The sequence below is a fragment of the Rhinatrema bivittatum genome, chromosome 2, assembly GCF_901001135.1.
Source record: "Rhinatrema bivittatum chromosome 2, aRhiBiv1.1, whole genome shotgun sequence".
Taxonomy (NCBI): domain Eukaryota; kingdom Metazoa; phylum Chordata; class Amphibia; order Gymnophiona; family Rhinatrematidae; genus Rhinatrema; species Rhinatrema bivittatum.
In genome coordinates this window covers 47,085,949-47,103,517 of record NC_042616.1, presented here as the reverse complement: position 1 = coordinate 47,103,517, position 17,569 = coordinate 47,085,949, and the positions used below count along the sequence as shown (strand labels likewise).

At 46.7% G+C, this 17,569-nt stretch overlaps 1 protein-coding gene across 1 annotated transcript in view; it reads left to right on the top strand.

Annotated features, from left to right (window-relative positions):
• The first annotated feature begins 752 nt into the window (after positions 1-752).
• Positions 753-17,569, top strand: part of LOC115083904 (amiloride-sensitive amine oxidase [copper-containing]-like) — a 41,473-nt gene continuing 24,656 nt past the window's right edge. Inside the window, exon 1 of the mRNA XM_029587980.1 lies at positions 753-898. The gene's annotated coding sequence lies outside the window, so the exon portion shown is untranslated. The remainder of the gene's footprint in view (positions 899-17,569) is intronic.

Here is a 17,569-nt window from a genome sequence, read left to right as displayed (position 1 = left end):
GGGGGGGCGGGTTTACACTCATTTCGCCCGTTTCTGCAGCCGTGTGCCTGCATAAACCGCGGATCGGCGAAGGATGCGCCCTGTTCTACCGCTCTGCTGCGAGAATCATCGCGCACTCTCTCTCCGGGAGGTGATAACGTAATCCCAGCTGCAGAAAGGCAGAGCGGCGCACGGCTGGACGGGCAAGCAGTCCTTTCAGTTCCCGAGAGGCCGGACAGAGTGCGCGATGATTCTCGCAGCAGAGCGGTAGAACAGGGCGCATCCTTCGCCGATCCGCGGTTTATGCAGGTACACGGCTCCAGAGCTGCAGAAACGGGCGAAATGAGTGTAAACCCTCCCCCCCAAAGCAGGGATCCGTAAAATACATTTAGGTTAATATCCAGTTAAACTCCCTCCACGTGTACAACAATTTCTTGGCAATAGGTTATGTCGGTGCAATTAAATAGGACAGCCTGCGAAGCTCCCACTTTGCTGCAGGTCCCATATGACCTACTAGAGGGCTGCCTCAGCGTGTTTGAGGATTTTTTTTCCCTCCTGCTCGGATACCTGCCCGTAACAAGAGGTTATCACTTAAATATAATGGTGTTAATGTTTAATGCATTTGGCTAACAGGCGTCAGATGACAAAGATAGGATGCAAGTCAAAAAAAAAGAAAAACAAAAAGCCACCTTGCAAGTGAAGCTTTCCCGCCGGGTCCAGTGCTGCAATCGTCTGTCCCTGCCCCTCTCGCTGCTTCCACCGCTGGCCAATCCGCAGGGAGGCGTCGAGAGAGGGCGCCATAAAAACCAGGCAGGGAGCTCAGACGGGCAGGAGCCGGAGGCAGCCGCAGGGATGGACGCGAGCCGCGCGCGCTGAGAGGCAGACGGGACTCGCGCGCGCCACAGCTCCGGATATTAAGGTGGGTGCGGTGGGGTGGGGGGAGAGACACGCACCCTGCACCCTGCGAGGACTGCTAGCAGGAGAATATCAGTCAGACCCCCAGATCTGCCTTAAGGTCCTTCCAGCCCAGCATCCTGTTTCCAATGCAGGTCACAGGATGCCCGCCCGGGCAGGAGGGTCCCAGGCTGCTTATCCCAGAGATAAGAAGCGGATATTTCCCCCCTCCAAGCCCACCTTCCTAATGCTTAATAGCGGCGACCGTCTTAAAACTAAAGGAGGTCAGGCTGGTGCTGCTACTCCTTTCTCGTCCGCACCGCAGACACCTGCGCCCCAGCGGCCCTTCAGAATTGACCCCGTGCCCTTTGCTGTCCGTTCAGAACTGACCCCGTCGTGCCCTTTTGCTGTCTCTTGAGCTGGAAGGAAGCTTTTGTCCTATTGCCTTGAAATCTGGAACTAGAAAGCGACTGCGTTCTGCACCACATCAACGCGCCTGTATCTTCTTCACTCATCCTGCCTCTCAAATGGTCTTATTCCCAGGTCTCTTCCTTTCCCTGTCCCCCTCCCCACCTCCATATATTGTATTTCCTGTGCTTTCACCCTTTCTTTTTCTGTCTTTTGGAATAAAATAAGCCATCCGTTTATATCATCATGGTCACACCTAGACCCACTGAGAGAAACCCCCGGGGGCCCCTTCCCCTTCAGACGATCCCAGCAGAGGGAATTCCACCGGGCTCGGCCCTGGCGTTTTTACAAAGTTCGCCATCAGCCGCTACTGCTAATCATTTCATGGCGCTACTAGATGTACACAGCACTGTATAAATCAGGGGTGTGCAGTGGGGGTTTTCGTGTTCTCTTCATCCTGTGTCGTTTTTTGCACGATTTTACTTTTAAAATGATTCTTTGGGATTTTTTTTCTCCTAATTTCGTGATCAGTGCACACTATGATCGTGGATATTGCTTCCTGAAAGAAGCAGTGAAGCACTACCTGCCTGGCTTCAGCCTCTTCTAAACTGACTAAATTGTAATAGTCACCCCACCAACCCAGTCCCTCTCTCTCTCACACCAGTCATGCCCCAGACCAGTCTCTCCTTCTTACCACCAGTCAACCATCCCCCAGACCTCTCTCTTTCTCACCAGTGCTGTCAGTCCCCCCTCACATCAATCTATCTTTCCCCAGTCATTCCCCCACACCAATCTCTCCTTCTTACCAACAGTAAATCATCCCCCACACCTCTCTCATCAGTCACTCCAACCTGTCTCTCTTTCACCCGTCCCCCTCCATATCAGTCTCTCATCTGTCACCCCACACACCTGTCTCTCATTCTGTCAACAGTCCACTCCATTCTCTCTCTCACTCACCAATCACCCACCAGTCTCTCTCTCATCAGTAACCCCACCCCAACCAGTTTCTCACTTTCATTCACCAGTCACCCCAACCAGTCTCTCACTCTCACCAGTGTCCCTTGCTTTCTCACCAGTCACCCCATACCAGTCGTTCTTTCTCACCAGTCACCCACCACTCCCAGTCTTTCTGTCTCACCAGTCATCCCCAATCTCTCTCTTTCACAAGTCCCCTTTCACACTAGTCTCTCTGTCTTTTGCCAGTCACCCCCAACCAGTCACTCTTACCTTTCACCCCACTCACCAATCTCTCACTCTCTTAACAGTCAGCCCCCTACACCAGTTTCTCTCTCTTACCAGTCACCCACCACTCCAGTCTCTATCTCTGTCTCATCAGTCATCCCCAATGACTTATCACAACCACGAAATAATATTTAATATGAAACTATGTTACAGTATTTGATGGCACCTGTTTAGTTAATATAACTCAACACATTTAAGTTTGAAATTATGTGCCTTATTGTGAACCGTTATGATGGCAACTAGCTTAACGACGGTATAGAAAAGATTTTAAATAAAATAAATAAGTTTTTCTCTCTCTCTCACCAATCCCCATCCATACCAGTCTCTCTCTCTCACTAGTCACCTCCAGCCCAGCCTCTCTCTATCTCACCAGTCACCCCAGACTATTCTCTTTCTCACCAATCATCCCTCAACCAGTCTCTCTCTCACCAGTAACCCCCACCTCCAACCAATTTCTCTCTCTCAGCAGTCACCCCACAACCAGTCTCTCTCTCTTACTCTCACCAGTCACCTCCCAACACCAGTCCCTCCCTCTTAGCAGTCATCCCCACTTCAGTCTCTCTCTCTCTCTCTCTCTCTCTCTCACTAATCACCTCACTTCAGACTCTCTCTTTTTCACCAATCACCCCTTTCACCAGTGTCTCACTCTCTCACCAGTCTTTTTCTCTGCAGTCATCCCTCTCCCATTTCTCTCTCTCTCTCTCTCACCAGGCCACATGACGGAGGGCAATAATACATCTTAGCTAGCAAAGATAGAGTGATACTCCTTCCAATAATCAATGACAGAAAATCATATACCAAGAAAATTTAACTTTCCTTGCTGACTGCCTGCCTGCCAAGTACCACCAGTGCACCACTGCCACATTATCTAGTGTATGTAGGAGTGCTGCACTTAAATGTATAATTATGAGAACTGGTATTGTGCAGTGTGTGACTGTGTGCACCCACCACCAGATATTAATATAAACGGGAGCGCTCACTGAGGTCAGTGGGCCAGAGGGCAGATACCAGGACACAAGGCGAAAGACGAACAGAAACCTAGAATATTAAACTCTCATACTAAGGGTAAAGCAGATAGTGAGACTCTGTCAGATTAATGACAAAGCACTGTAGCAGTGAGTGTAAGAGCGTACTGCTGCTAACATTGCACACTACAGAGCCTATGCACTAATGCCCTACCTTGCAGGCCTAGTGTCTCCAAGACTTCACTAACTAAATCAAATCAATCACCAATTATATTAATACAATGATGATTAATTTGAAATCTCAAAGCATTATTCTCACAACAAAGGACTATGCTGTCTCATCAATTCACCCAAAGCAAAGCAGCAGTCAACTAGAGGCCCCCTTAATATATCTGCACTCAAGAGTTAAATTAGCAAAAAAAATACAATACAACCACATAATTGGCAGAATCAAAATACATGTTTACTAATACATTACCATGTACTTTAAAAAACAAAATGAAGCAGGATTAGGTGATTCAAAGTATGCATATCCCTACCTGTCAGGGCCTCTTTCCCAAAATGAACATGGATTGGCAAATCCAAAATATGCCCTTGCATTGATGCTTATCCTGACTGGAACTTGATGCTATTACTTGTTTTTATTTATATTTGTAACCAGCCAGGTGGCATCTCCCTCCCATACACACACACACCACCTTGCAACCTTGGCAACACAAAAAAAGAAACTAAAGAGACAGCCAATGGGACTACAGAATCATAGCTCTAACGAACTGCTCCCCCATTTGACACTTTTAAACCTATTTGTAATATAGTGTGCGCTGAATCCAGCTAGTGCACACTAAATAGACTTAGTGTGCGCTAACACGAAACTAAAAAAAAAACAGCAAACATAATTTCTGTATTTTTCTTTCATTTTGAGGTATCAGCAAGATGAAACGAATGTACATCCCTAGTACACAGCCCCTGCTCCATGCAGCTTCCAATCTAGTCAAGTTGCACATACAGGACAAAAAAATAAGCCTTGGGGGAAAAATATTTTTTATTATTGAAAAATGGTTAAAAATCAACAATGTTATGGTCAGGCTGTGAGCAGGGGTTTAAGATTTAAAAGCAGCCTCAAAAAGATGTTGTTTTCAGGTGGGACTGGCATGAAACAGCAGCTCAGGAGTGTATGAAGCAGCAATCAGGAAAGCATGGTGCCATTACCGTCCTTGCCCTCGCTGCCTCTGCTCTTCTGGGAGGGCAGCGGCGACAGAGAAGGGGACAGATAAAAAGCAGCGTGCCCGCTGGGAGTTGTGGGGAGGGATAAGAGAGGGGAGGGGACGAGGGGTTTCAGAGCGCGGGCTCCTGAAGGAGAGTAAGAAGAGCTTGAAAGCTCGTATCCTCCCTCTGCCTTCGTTTAAAAAAACTTCAGGTAGATCATACAAAATGTTCTCTGGCCTTCCTCGCATTGATTCTGCAGCTTTTGTTGTCATGGTTCAGAAGTCTTCGTTTCGTTAATATTTAGCTTACGCTCCTCGGGCTCTAAAGGTATATAAATCACTGACTGGAAAGGCCCGGGTCACGCTCTCTCACTTCCATGGATTCTTAAGAACATAAGAACATGCCATACTGGGTCAGACCAAGGGTCCATCAAGCCCAGCATCCTGTTTCCAACAGTGGCCAATCCAGGCCGTAAGGACCTGGCAAGTACCTAAAAACTAAGTCTATTCCATGTTACCATTGCTAGTGATAGCAGTGGCTATTTTCTAAGTCAACTTAATAACAGGTAATGGACTTATCCAATCCTTTTTTAAACACAGCTACACTAACTGCACTAACCACATCCTCTGGCAACAAATTCCAGAGTTTAATTGTGCGTTGAGTGAAAAAGAACTTTCTCCGATTAGTTTTAAATGTGCCACATGCTAACTTCATGGAGTGCCCCCTAGTCTTTCTATTATCCGAAAGAGTAAATAACCAATTCACATCTACCCATTCTAGACCTCTCATGATCTTAAAGACCTCTATCTTATCCCCCCTCAGCCGTCTCTTCTCTAAGCTGAAAAGTCCTAACCTCTTTAGTCTTTCCTCATAGGGGAGCTGTTCCATTCCCTTTATCATTTTGGTAGCCCTTCTCTGTACCTTCTCCATCGTAATTATATCTTTTTTGAGATGTGGTGATCAGAATTGTACACAGTATTTAAGGTGCAGTCTCACCATGGAGCGATACAGAGGCATTATGACATTTTCCAATTTTTTATTCACCATTCCCTTTCTAATAATTCCCAACATTCTGTTTGCTTTTTTGACTACCGCAGCACACTGAGCTGACTATTTCAATGTGTTATCCACTATGACGCCTAGATCTCTTTCTTGGGTGGTAGCATCTAATATGGATCCTAACATTGTGTAACTATAGCATGGGTTATTTTTCCCTATATGCATCACCTTGCACTTATCTACATTAAATTTCATCTGCCATTTCGATGCCCAATTTTCCAGTCTCACAAGGTCTTCTTGCAATTTATCACAATCTGCTTATGATTTAACTACTCTAAACATTTTTGTATCATCTGCAAATTTGATTATCTCACTCGTCGTATTTCTTTCCAGATCATTTATAAATATATTGAAAAGAACTGGTCCCAATACAGATCCCTGAGGCACTCCACTGCCCACTCTCTTCCACTGAGAAAATTGTCCATTTAATCCTACTCTCTGTTTCCTGTCTTTTAGCCAGTTTGCAATCCACGAAAGGACATCACCACCTATACCATGACTTTTTACTTTTCCTAGAAGCCTCTCGTGAGGAACTTTATCAAACTCCTTCTGAAAATCCAAGTACACTACATCTACTGGTTCTCCTTTATCCACATGTTAACTCCTTCAAAAACATGAAGCAGATTTGTGAGGCAAGACTTGCCTTGGGTAAAGCCTTGCTGACTTTGTTCCATTAAACCAGGTCTTTCTATATGTTCTGTGATTTTGATGCTTAGAACACTTTCCACTATTTTTACTGGCACTGAAATCAGGCTAACCAGTCTGTAGTTTTCCGGATCGCCCCTGAAGCCCTTTTTAAATATTGGGGTTACATTAGCTATCCTCCAGTCTTCAGGTACAATGGATGATTTTAATGATAGGTTACAAATTTTTACTAATAGGTTTGAAATTTCGTTTTTTAGTTCCTTCAGAACTCTGGGGTGTATACCATCCGGTCCAGGTGATTTACTACTCTTCAGTATGTCAGTCAGGCCTACCACATCTTCTAGGTTAACCGTGATTTGGTTCAGTCCATCTGAATCGTTACCCATGAAAACCTTCTCCATTACGGGTATCTCCCCAACATACTCTTTTTAGTAAACACCGAAGCAAAGAAATCATTTAATCTTTCCGTGATGGCCTTATCTTCTCTAAGTGCCCCTTTAACCCCTCGATCATCTAACGGTCCAACTGACTCCCTCACAGGCTTTTTGCTTTGGATATATTTTTCAAAAGTTTTTATTGTGAGTTTTTGCCTCTACGGCCAACTTCTTTTCAAATTCTCTCTTATCCTGTCTTATCAATATCTTACATTTAACTTGCCAACGCTTATGCATTATCCTATTTTATTCTTTTGGATCCTTCTTCCAATTTTTGAATGAAGATCTTTTGGCTAAAATAGCTTCTTTCACCTCCCCTTTTAACCTTGCCGGTAATCATTTTGCCTTCTTTCCACTTTTTTTAATGTGTGGAATACATCTGGACTGTGCTTTAGGATGGTATTTTTTAACAATGACCACGCCTCCTGCACACTTTTTACCTTTGTAGCTGCTCCTTTCAGTTTTTCTTACAATTTTTCTCATTTTATCAAAGTTTCCCTTTTGAAAGTTTAATACGAGAGCCGTACATTTGCATACTGTCCCCCTTCCAGTCATTAATTCAAATTTGATCACTTTTGCCAAGCGGCCCCACTACTGTTACCTCTCTCACCAAATCCTGTCCTCCACTGAGAATTAGATCTAAAATTGCTCCCTCTCTTGTCTGTTTCTGGACCAATTGCTCCATAAAGCTATCTTTTATTCCATCCAGGAACGTTATCTCTCTAGAGTGTCCCGATGATACATTTACCCAGTCTATATTGGGGTAATTGAAGTCTCCCATTATTACTGCACTACCAATTTGATTAGCTTCCCTAATTTCTCTTAGCATTTCACTGTCCGTCTCACCATCTTGACCAGGTGGACAGTAATATACTCCTATCACTATAGTCTTCCCTGACACACAAGGGATTTTTACCCATAAAGATTCAATTGTGCATTTAGTCTCATGCAGGATGTTTATCCTGTTGGACTCTATGCCATCCTGGACATAAAGCGCCACACAGCCTCCCGGGTGCTCCTCTCTGTCATTGCGATATAATTTGTACCCCGGTATAGCACTGTCCCATTGGTTGTCCTCCTTCCACCATGTCTCTGAGATGCCAAATAAGTCTATGTCATCATTCACTGCTATACATTCTAATTCTCCCATCTTACTTCTTAAACTTCTGGCATTAGCTTACAAACATTTCAAAGTTTGTTTTTTGTTTGTATTTTCATTCTGCTTTTTAATTGATAGGGATAAGTTAGAATTTTTTAGCTCAGGTGAGTTTTTAGTTACAGGCACTTGGACTACTTTTCTTATTATTGGAACCTCACTGTCAGGATGCCCTAATTCTAATACATCATTAGTATCTTTTGAAGATACCTCTCTCCAAACTATGAGTTGCTGAGTGACTGTCGGCTTCCTCTTTATTCTAGTTTAAAAGCTGCTCTATCTACTTTTTAAAGTCTGGTTCCACCCTGGTTAAGGTGGAGCCCATCCCTTCGGAAGAGACTCCCCCTTCCCCAAAAGTTTCCCCAGTTCCTTATAAAACTGTATCCCTCTTCCTTGCACCATCGTCTCATCCACGCATTGAGACGCCGGAGCTCTGCCTGCCTCTGGTGACCTGCGTGTGGAACAGGGAACATTTCAGAGAATGCTACCCTGGAGGTTCTGGATTTAAGCTTTCTACCTAAGAGCCTAAATTTGGCTTCCAGAACCTCCCTCCCACATTTTCCTATGTCGTTGATGCCCACATGCACCTCGACAGCCGGCTCCTCCCCAGCACTCTCTAAAATCCTACCTAGGTGATCAGACACTTCCTCCTCAGCCAGTGTTTGTGGGGGTGGGACTGCTTTTGGCAGCAGACTCAGTGTATTGCAGGGGGCATTCAAGTCCCCAGTCTGATTTGAACTTGAAGGAGACAGCCAGAAGCACAAACTCTTGAGGAGAGATAAGGAAAAAGCTTAAATTAGTTAGGCAAATCTGCGGGGGTGTCTGTTCAAAATCAATATCAGACAGTGTCCAGTGAACAACCTTGACCAAGGGTTAACTGTTTATCTCCCTCCCACCCACCCCTAGGTTTGTTTTTCTTATATAGTCTGCCTGAATACATAATTGACAACTAGATAAATTAGTAATTTGGTAATCCCTTAGGTGTTATCCATCAAATAAATTTAACAAAATGAAGACTATCCAATGTAACTATTGTGGAGCCTTCATTCTGAGAGAAATCATCTGGAAACTTAGGGCTTATCCCATTTGCTCAGAACTCTCTTCCTTGAAAAAGGAGTTGGCTGAAGTTAAAGCTGAATTAGCTTCAATGAAGAGAGTCTCACCCACTTTACATTATTCAGTAATTAATTCCCCATTACCACAAAAAAACCAAGTCGAGGAAAAAGAGATTTACAGTGGGCTCAGGTAGGATAAGACCTGTGACCCACAAACACCCATTCTTGACAGCTGTGCAGCACACAAGTCTATGCCCCCACTCACACAGGGCATTAAGGAACTCACAAAACACCAGGAGTACAGTGGGCTCTGGTAGAATTAGACCTGTGATGCAGAGACACACTGTATCAAGTGCAAAAGTACAAAACACCTTCTCTGTATTAAATACTGAAAAAGTTCTTGAGAAAAAGATTGAAGTGTTGTCTGAAAAGAGAGAAGAAACCCAATGCATACAGAAATTCCAGATCAGTAACCAAAGGAAAAAGCTCATTGTGCTGGATGAATCCAACATCAGAGGCACTAATCTTGCAAAAGGAAAGGGTGAAGTGGATAACAAAACTCAACTAAAGTCACAAAAGGAGTCCAGGAACAACAGTAACCTGAATGATGAAAGCTGGAAAGCTATGTATACAAATGCTCGTAGTTTGGGCAATAAAATCCCAGATCTGCAAGCCCTAATGGAGGAGGCGGACTTGGACGTTGTTGCTGTCACAGAGACATGGTTCACAGAATCGCATGATTGGGATACGGCAATACCGGGCTATAACTTGTTAAGGAAGGACAGAGAGGATAGGAAAGGGGGAGGAGTGGCTCTTTATGTCAGAAACAATATCCAAGCATCTGAGCTGCAAGGAAGATGGGGCAATGAAGAAGCTTTATGAGCCAACATAAAAAAAGATGGGGCATCCATTTTTATTGGAGTGGTTTACAGGCCTCCAAACCAAAAGGAAGAGCGGACAGAGATCTGGTTGAAGACATCCAAAAGATAGGAAAGAAGGGAGAAATGGTGATCGTTGGAGACTTTAATTTGCCGGATGTAGACTGGAGAATCCCATCTGCAGAATCTAATAATAGTAGAGAAATAGTGGATGCCCTGCAAGTAGCTTTGTTCAAACAAATGGTTATGGAAACCACGAGAGAAGGAGCTATACTTGACTTAGTGCTCACTAATGGAGATAATGTCTCTGATGTCCAGGTGGGCGCCCACCTCAGCACCTGTGATCATCAAACAGTATGGTTTAATATCACAAAAAAGATATGGAAAAGAAGCACAAAGACCCAGGTTTTGCAGTTCAAAAACACAGACTTGGATGAAATGGGGAAGTACCTGGAGGAAGAACTAAAAGGCTGGGAGAATGAGAGAGATGTGGAACAACAATGGATCAAACTAAAAGGAGCAATTACCAAGGCAACTAATCTATATGTTAGGTTTCATTTTTCTTTTGCTTTTCTTTACTTTTCTATCTGGTTCTCAAAGGAGGTGGCTGAAAAAATAAAGGCTAAAAGAACAGCGTTAAAGAAATATAAAAGATCCCAAAGGGAGGAGCACAAAGAAGAATATCTGGTAGAACTGAGGGAGACGAAGAAAGTAATCAAGACGGCAAAAAGTCAAGTGGAAGAAAGGATTGCCAAAGAGGTAAAGAGAGGTGACAAAACATTTTTCAGATACATCAGAGAAAGAAGAAAAGTCCAAAGCGGTATAGTGAAATTGAAAGATGAAAAGCATCAATGTGTGGAGAGAGATGAAGAAATGGCAGAAATATTAAACAAATACTTCAGTTCAGTGTTCACTAAAGAGGACCCTGGAGAAGGACCGTCCCTAGTTAACAAGAAACTGGAGGGGAGTGGAGTAGATGTAACTCCATTTACAGTAGAGAATGTATGGGAAGAGCTGGAGAAACTGAAAGTGGACAAAGCCATGGGGCCTGATGAGGTTCATCCCAGGATACTGAGAGAGCTCAGATGTGCTGGCAGGTCCGCTGTGTGACCTGTTCACTAGATCCCTAGAAACGGGAGTGGTGCCGAGTGATTGGAGAAGAGCGGTGGTGGTCCAACTTCACAAGAGTGGGAACAGAGAAGAGGCTGGTAACTACAGACCGGTCAGCCTCACCTCAGTGGTGGGAAAAGTAATGGAGTCAATGTTGAAAGAAAGAATAAACTATCTACAGTCGGGAGAATTACTGGACCAGAGGCAGCATGGATTCACCAGGGGAAGATCCTGTCAGACAAATCTGACTTTTTTGACTGGGTAACAAGGAACTGGATCAAGGAAGAGCACTCTGTCATCTACTTGGATTTCAGCAAGGCTTTTGATACGGTCCCGCACAGGAGACTGGTGAATAAAATGAGAAGCTTAGGAGTGAGTGCCGAGGTGGTGGCCTGGATTGCAAACTGGTTGACAGACAGAAGACAATGTGTGATGGTAAATGGAACTTACTCTGAAGAGAGAGCGGTGTTAAGTGGAGTGCCACAAGGATCGGTGTTGGGACCAGTCCTGTTCAATATCTTTGTGAGTGACATTGTGGACAGGATAGAAGGTAAGGTTTGTCTTTTTGCGGATGACATTAAGATCTGCAACAGAGTGGACACGCCGGAAGGAGTAGAGAGAATGAGACGGGATTTAAGGAAACTGGAAGAGTGGTCGAAGATATGGCAGCTGAGATTCAATGCCAAGAAGTGCAGAGTCATGCATATGGGGAGTGAAAATCCAAATGAACTGTATTCGATGGGGGGAGAAGGGCTGATGTGCACGGAGCAGGAGAGAGACCTTGGGGTGATAGTCTCTAATGATCTGAAGTCGGCAAAACAATGTGACAAGGCGATAGCTAAAGCCAGAAGAATGCTGGGCTGCATAGAGAGAGGAATATCGAGTAAGAAAAGGGAAGTTATAATCCCCTTATACAGGTCCTTGGTGAGGCCTCACCTGGAGTATTGTATTCAGTTCTGGAGACCGTATCTCAAGAGGGACAGAGACAGGATGGAGGCGGTCCAGAGAAGGGCGACCAAAATGGTGGAGGGTCTTCATCGAATGACTTATGAGGAGAGATTGAAGAACCTAAATATGTATACCCTGGAGGAAAGGAGGAGCACAGCCACAGAAACAAAAGGTAGAGGGCAACCTCAGGCTTAATTCCCAGTGACACCAGACCACCTCTTAGCCCTCCCATCCTAAAATGTGCATATAGACTATGCACTTATATTTAACTCCCGTGCATTTGCATAGAATTAGCTTACTGCATCGAGAGTTAAAAAAAAAAAAAGAATTAACCTGTGCATTAAAAATGTGCACTGAATTCCAGGTTAAAGCATCTGCCTGCTGGCGTGTTGATCCTGCCTACGTTGAAGACACGGAGGTGGTTGTGTTACTGTGTTTACATGTTTTCCCTATTTCCAAAGAGTCACCTTCTCGGCCTTAGAAAGCATGGGGTAAATTCACCTAAGGAGAGGAAACAGTCTCTCCTGGGTCCTATGCTGGGCGCAGGGAAACCTGCAGGGCCAAACTGAGCCAAGGATACTCACACGTGCACCTCCAAATATCCACTGCCCACTTCAAGGGTTCTGCTCTCAACAATAAAAATTGTTTGTTTAAGCAGAATCTTCAATAAGTCCAAAAAAATATAGAAACCAAAAACATTCAGGAAAAATCAAAAGTTTCGCACACTGTCCTTCATGAAAGTAGCGTTCAAATCCCACTGTCACTCCTTGTGACCTTGGGCAAGTCACTTTACCCTCCGTAGCCTCAGGTACAAAATCAGATTGTAAGCCCTGTCGGGGATAGGGAAATACCTACGGTACCTGAATGTAATCTGCTTTGATGTACACTTTGAAAAGCAGAATATTAAAAAAAAAATCTAAATCTTATAAGAAAATCAAATCACAATTCTCCATGCACTCTCTCTCTTCAGCCTGCACTAGGACCAAGCATCCATAGCAATCCACAGATACCTAAAGTCCAGGCTATGACTCACAGTTCACTTAGGGGTAGATTTTAAAAGAAGCGCGATCAGCCTACTTTTGCTTGCGCATCAGACTCAAGCAAAAGTACGCTGGATTTTAGTAGATACGCGCGGAGCCGCGCGTATCCACTAAAATCCTGGATCGGCGCGCGCAAGGCTATCGATTTTGTATAGCCTGCGCGCGCCGAGCCGCGCTGCCTCCCCCCGTTCCCTCCAAGGCCGCTCCGAAATCGGAGCGGCCTTGGAGGGAACTTTCCTTTGCCCTCCCCTCACCTTCCCCTCCCTTCCCCTACCTAACCCACCCGCCCGGCCCTGTCTACACCCCCCCCTTACCTTTGTCGGGGGATTTACGCCTCCCGGAGGGAGACGTAAATCCCCGCGCGCCAGCGGGCCTGCTGCGCGCCGGGCCGCGACCTGGGGGCGGGTACGGAGGGCGTGGCCATGCCCCCGGGCCGTAGCCACGCCCCGTACCCGCCCCCAAAACGCTGCCGACACGCCCCCGGAACGCCGCGACGACCGGGCCCGCCCCCCCGACACGCCCCCGACACGCCCCCCTCCGAGAACCCCGGGACTTACGCGAGTCCCGGGGCTCTGCGCGCGCCGGGAGGCCTATGTAAAATAGGCTTCCCGGCGCGCAGGGCCCTGCTCGCCTAAATCCGCCCGGTTTTGGGCGGATTTAGGCGAGCAGGGCTCTGAAAATCTACCCCTTAGAGAATAGCCACTGCCATTAGCAATGGTTACATGGAATAGACTTAGTTTTTGGGTACTTGCCAGGTCCTTATGGCCTGGATTGGCCACTGTTGGAAACAGGATGCTGGGCTTGATGGACCCTTGGTCTGACCCAGTATGGCATTTTCTTATGTTCTTATTTATTGGTGAGGCTTCAAGACTGCTCACGCCCTCTTCTGTAGCTGGAAGGCAGCTTCCCAGCCCTGCTCAGAGACTTTTCTGGTCGTGATGGCCCCTTCACAGTTCCATTTCTCTTGATGACACTTTCACCTTCATTCCTAAGATGTTCTTGCAATTCCTGTTCAAGATCTGTTACTTATGAATGTTAATTATTTGTATTTTCCCTGTATTTTGTATTTTATCTTTTTATTTTTTGTTAAAGATGGAAATGTTTAATAAACAGATTGAACTATTAAACAGTATGTAATGCTCGTTAAATGCTGTTTAACATGTAATATCTAATCAAAAAGTAATAATGAGCAAACACAGTCCCCCGAACAATATCAAAAGAACTAGGACTGACCAAAAACTATTATGGGAAATAGTACCAGAATCTATTGTGCTCTCTCAAATGTAATCTCCAGGCTCTTGCCGGCAATGGGCTGCAACCAGTATCATACGGATGAGCACCTCTTTTGTTACCTCCATATACCTTTTCCCATTACTTCTCGTTCCATTTCTTTAATCCCATTATTTTAATCCTAAAACCTCCAACTGTCAGGTCTATCCAGTAAAGTGCGGCCGCATTTACCCCGCTCCTAACTCGCGTTCTACTCTCTTTCCGGCCGCGTTAGCCCTTCCTGCGATACACAATCCCCTTTAACCCATTCTTACCGCCTCTTTAAATCACCGGGTAACCCCTTCCGCCCGCGGCATGTATATTGCATGTAAACGAGCGAATTAGCTATTCCCTCCCATCCAGTAACGCGCGCCCCGACTATCGCTATCTTTCCCTGCCGTTTTGCCGCGCGTTTAACCTGCTAACTTACCGCCTACCCTTACCCCTGCGTTAGAGGCAGGGGTAAGGGTAGGCGGCAAACTTTTCCCCAGCCCCCGCTCACATGCCCTGGCCGCGTCCATGGGTGCCGGTCTCCGGGGCAGCCCCAGTCCTCTCCCCTCCTCCCGAAGCAAAAAAAAAAGGGGAAAAAAAGTAGCAAGAGCGAGGGGAGAGAGGACGGGCAATCCTCGTCACGGCATGTGACGTCACGTCTTGAGTGGCCCAATTGCACAAACAGGGGACGCTTTTGCCCGTGCAGGCGTCCATCTTCACGAGCAGCTGAAGGCAGGAGAGGGGAGCCGCGGTCGTCCTCGCCAATGTCCGGAGGGGGGCTGCAAAAAGTAAGTCGCTTTACACTGCCAGTCCTCTCTCCCCTCCTCCCGGAGCAAGGCTGCTTTTCGCGCCCTGCTTCGGGAGGAGGGGAGGAGGGACTGGCAATCCCGAGCGTAGGATTGCCCGTCCTCTCTCCCCTCGCTCTTGCTACTTTTTTTTTCACTTTACACTGCCAGTCCTGTCTCCCCTCCTTCCGAAGCAAGGCTGCTTTCGCGCCTTGCTTCGGAAGGAGGGGAGAGGGCTGACAATCCCGAGCGTCGGAGAACCGTCCACTTCCTGGTACCTGTCATTTCAAATGTCATTTATTTGAAATGACAGATACCAGCGTGTCCGTGAAGCGTTAGGGCCCGCGCACCCAGGTTACTGTATAGGCGCTGTATAGGCGCTCTATACAGTAAAATGGGTTGCGCGGGCCTAACGCTTCACAGACACTTCTTAGACGCAGCTTGCATTTGCAAGCTATTTACATACAGGATCGAGCGGTAGGTGAGCTGCACTGTGCGTGCGGCAACTGCGGGTGCGCCGGGCACTAACGCAGCTCTTCCTACCGCGCCTTACTGTATTGACCTGTATATTTGTTAGACTTTTATTAATGCCACCTAAAATGTATATATTAAACTTATCTAAAACCGTTTAACTATTTACTATGCTTTTTCAGATCATTGTAAATCAGTTTAACTTATCCCCGAATGTTCCGCTCATATAACCCACGCTGTCCCAACATTGGCAGTGTTTCAGCACCCCCGTGCCTTCTTCAGGGGAAATACAATAATCTCTGACCCACTAACACGGGTCCCTGATGCTCCCACGAAAAGTTAAAAGGGCCAAGAAGCCCAATGCACAAATCCCTCAAAATCTTAAAAAAATCATCTCTGGGTCAAGGTCAACCCCCCGCCCAGTACCTACCAAGATGGCACTAGCCCCTCAGGAAAAAAAAAACTTGTGGCACACGTGTAAGGTGGCCAACGTTTTCACAGACCTGAACTGGACACTTGAGGACTGCCATGAGGGGGGGGAGGAGGATGGTCAGAAAGTGCCCCTCCTCCTCATTTGTATAAATGTGCTTCCATTGCCCCAAACCATACTGAGGGCCCTCCAGTTCCTGTTATTCATGCTGTCTTCTTCACACGTGTCCATTTTCTTTTTCTCCCATGTACACATACACACTCACACTCTTTCTCCTACTCACTCACACACACGTACACTGTCTGTCACACACACTCTCCCTCTCTCATACACATAAAATTCTCTCTCTTCCACTCTCATACATACTCTCTCACGCACAAGCATGCTCATGCTCTCTCTTATCTAGTCTCTCCCATTCACATACATGCTCTCTCACTCTCACATACACACAAGGACCGCCCTCCTCATTTATTTTCCTGACTAGGGCACTGCCTATGTCCCAGCAAATATAAATGGGGAGAGAATGGCAGGTGAAGTGGAAAAATAGGAGAATTAGAAATAGTCCACCCAGCCACCTGCAATAGCAACAGGGCAACTTTACCTGGAGGGAGGCTGGAGCTGGCAGGAGGACAGTGGCGCACAAGCCAACAGCAGCACATAAAAGCAGCGTCTGTAGCTAGCAGGCAATAGCACAGAAAACCAAAGCTGCAGTACCAGCACCACCAGCGAGGACTCGCTTGGTCAGAGGGGATGTCTCCGTCCGTCATGTTTCCCACTCTCTCTCCGGTCCTGGCCCAGCTGCACGCGATGGTGAACCAGCAGCGCGCCCCAGTCAGGCAAAAAAAAATGAGGCAAGCAGGTGGGTCGTAACTGGAGACTCTGGAGCCATCGTGATAAAGCCAGGCAAGCCCACTGGCCAGGGGGGAGGCGGGATGCAGCAGGGTTGGTGAATAAAGGGACGGAGCTGTGGCCGGCCGGCAGCGGAGGTCGAACTGAATTGCGAGAGGAGGAGAAGCTGGGAAACGCACGCGCTTGGGGCAGGCAAGGCATGTGCCTCTCTCTCCCCTCTCTTCCGCAGCTGCGCCGGCGCCACAAGGTAAACAGAAGGCAGCTGATTGGTATTAATACTACCAAGGCCGCCTGCTTCCACTACGGATTGGCTACTGGACTGGCCCGATACGGACCAGGCCTTGCTGACCGGGTTTTACAAGCTGTGACACTGGGCCGTCCGGTTCAGAACCAGCCAGTTGGTCACCTTACCACACGTGCGGTGATGGACCTTCCCCGTCTAGGCCAAAAAGCCCCTTAACCAAGGCATCACCCCTCCCTGTTCCATCCCACCCCCACCCTTCGACACCTGCCAGCTATCAAAGACCCTTTTTTTTTTCAAGATACAGGTGCTGAGGGAGTTGGGGTGAGGGTCCACCTGCCCCTCCCCCCCCCTGCCAGACCACCAGGGATTTTTTTATTATTAGGATGGAGGGTTGGAAAGGGACAGGAGATGGGGAGAGGGGGCCGATCCCTTGGCTATGGGGCTTTTTGTCTTAGAAGGGGGAGGTGGGGAGGGAAAGGGCCGTCACCTCACATGTGCCATGGGTATCTTT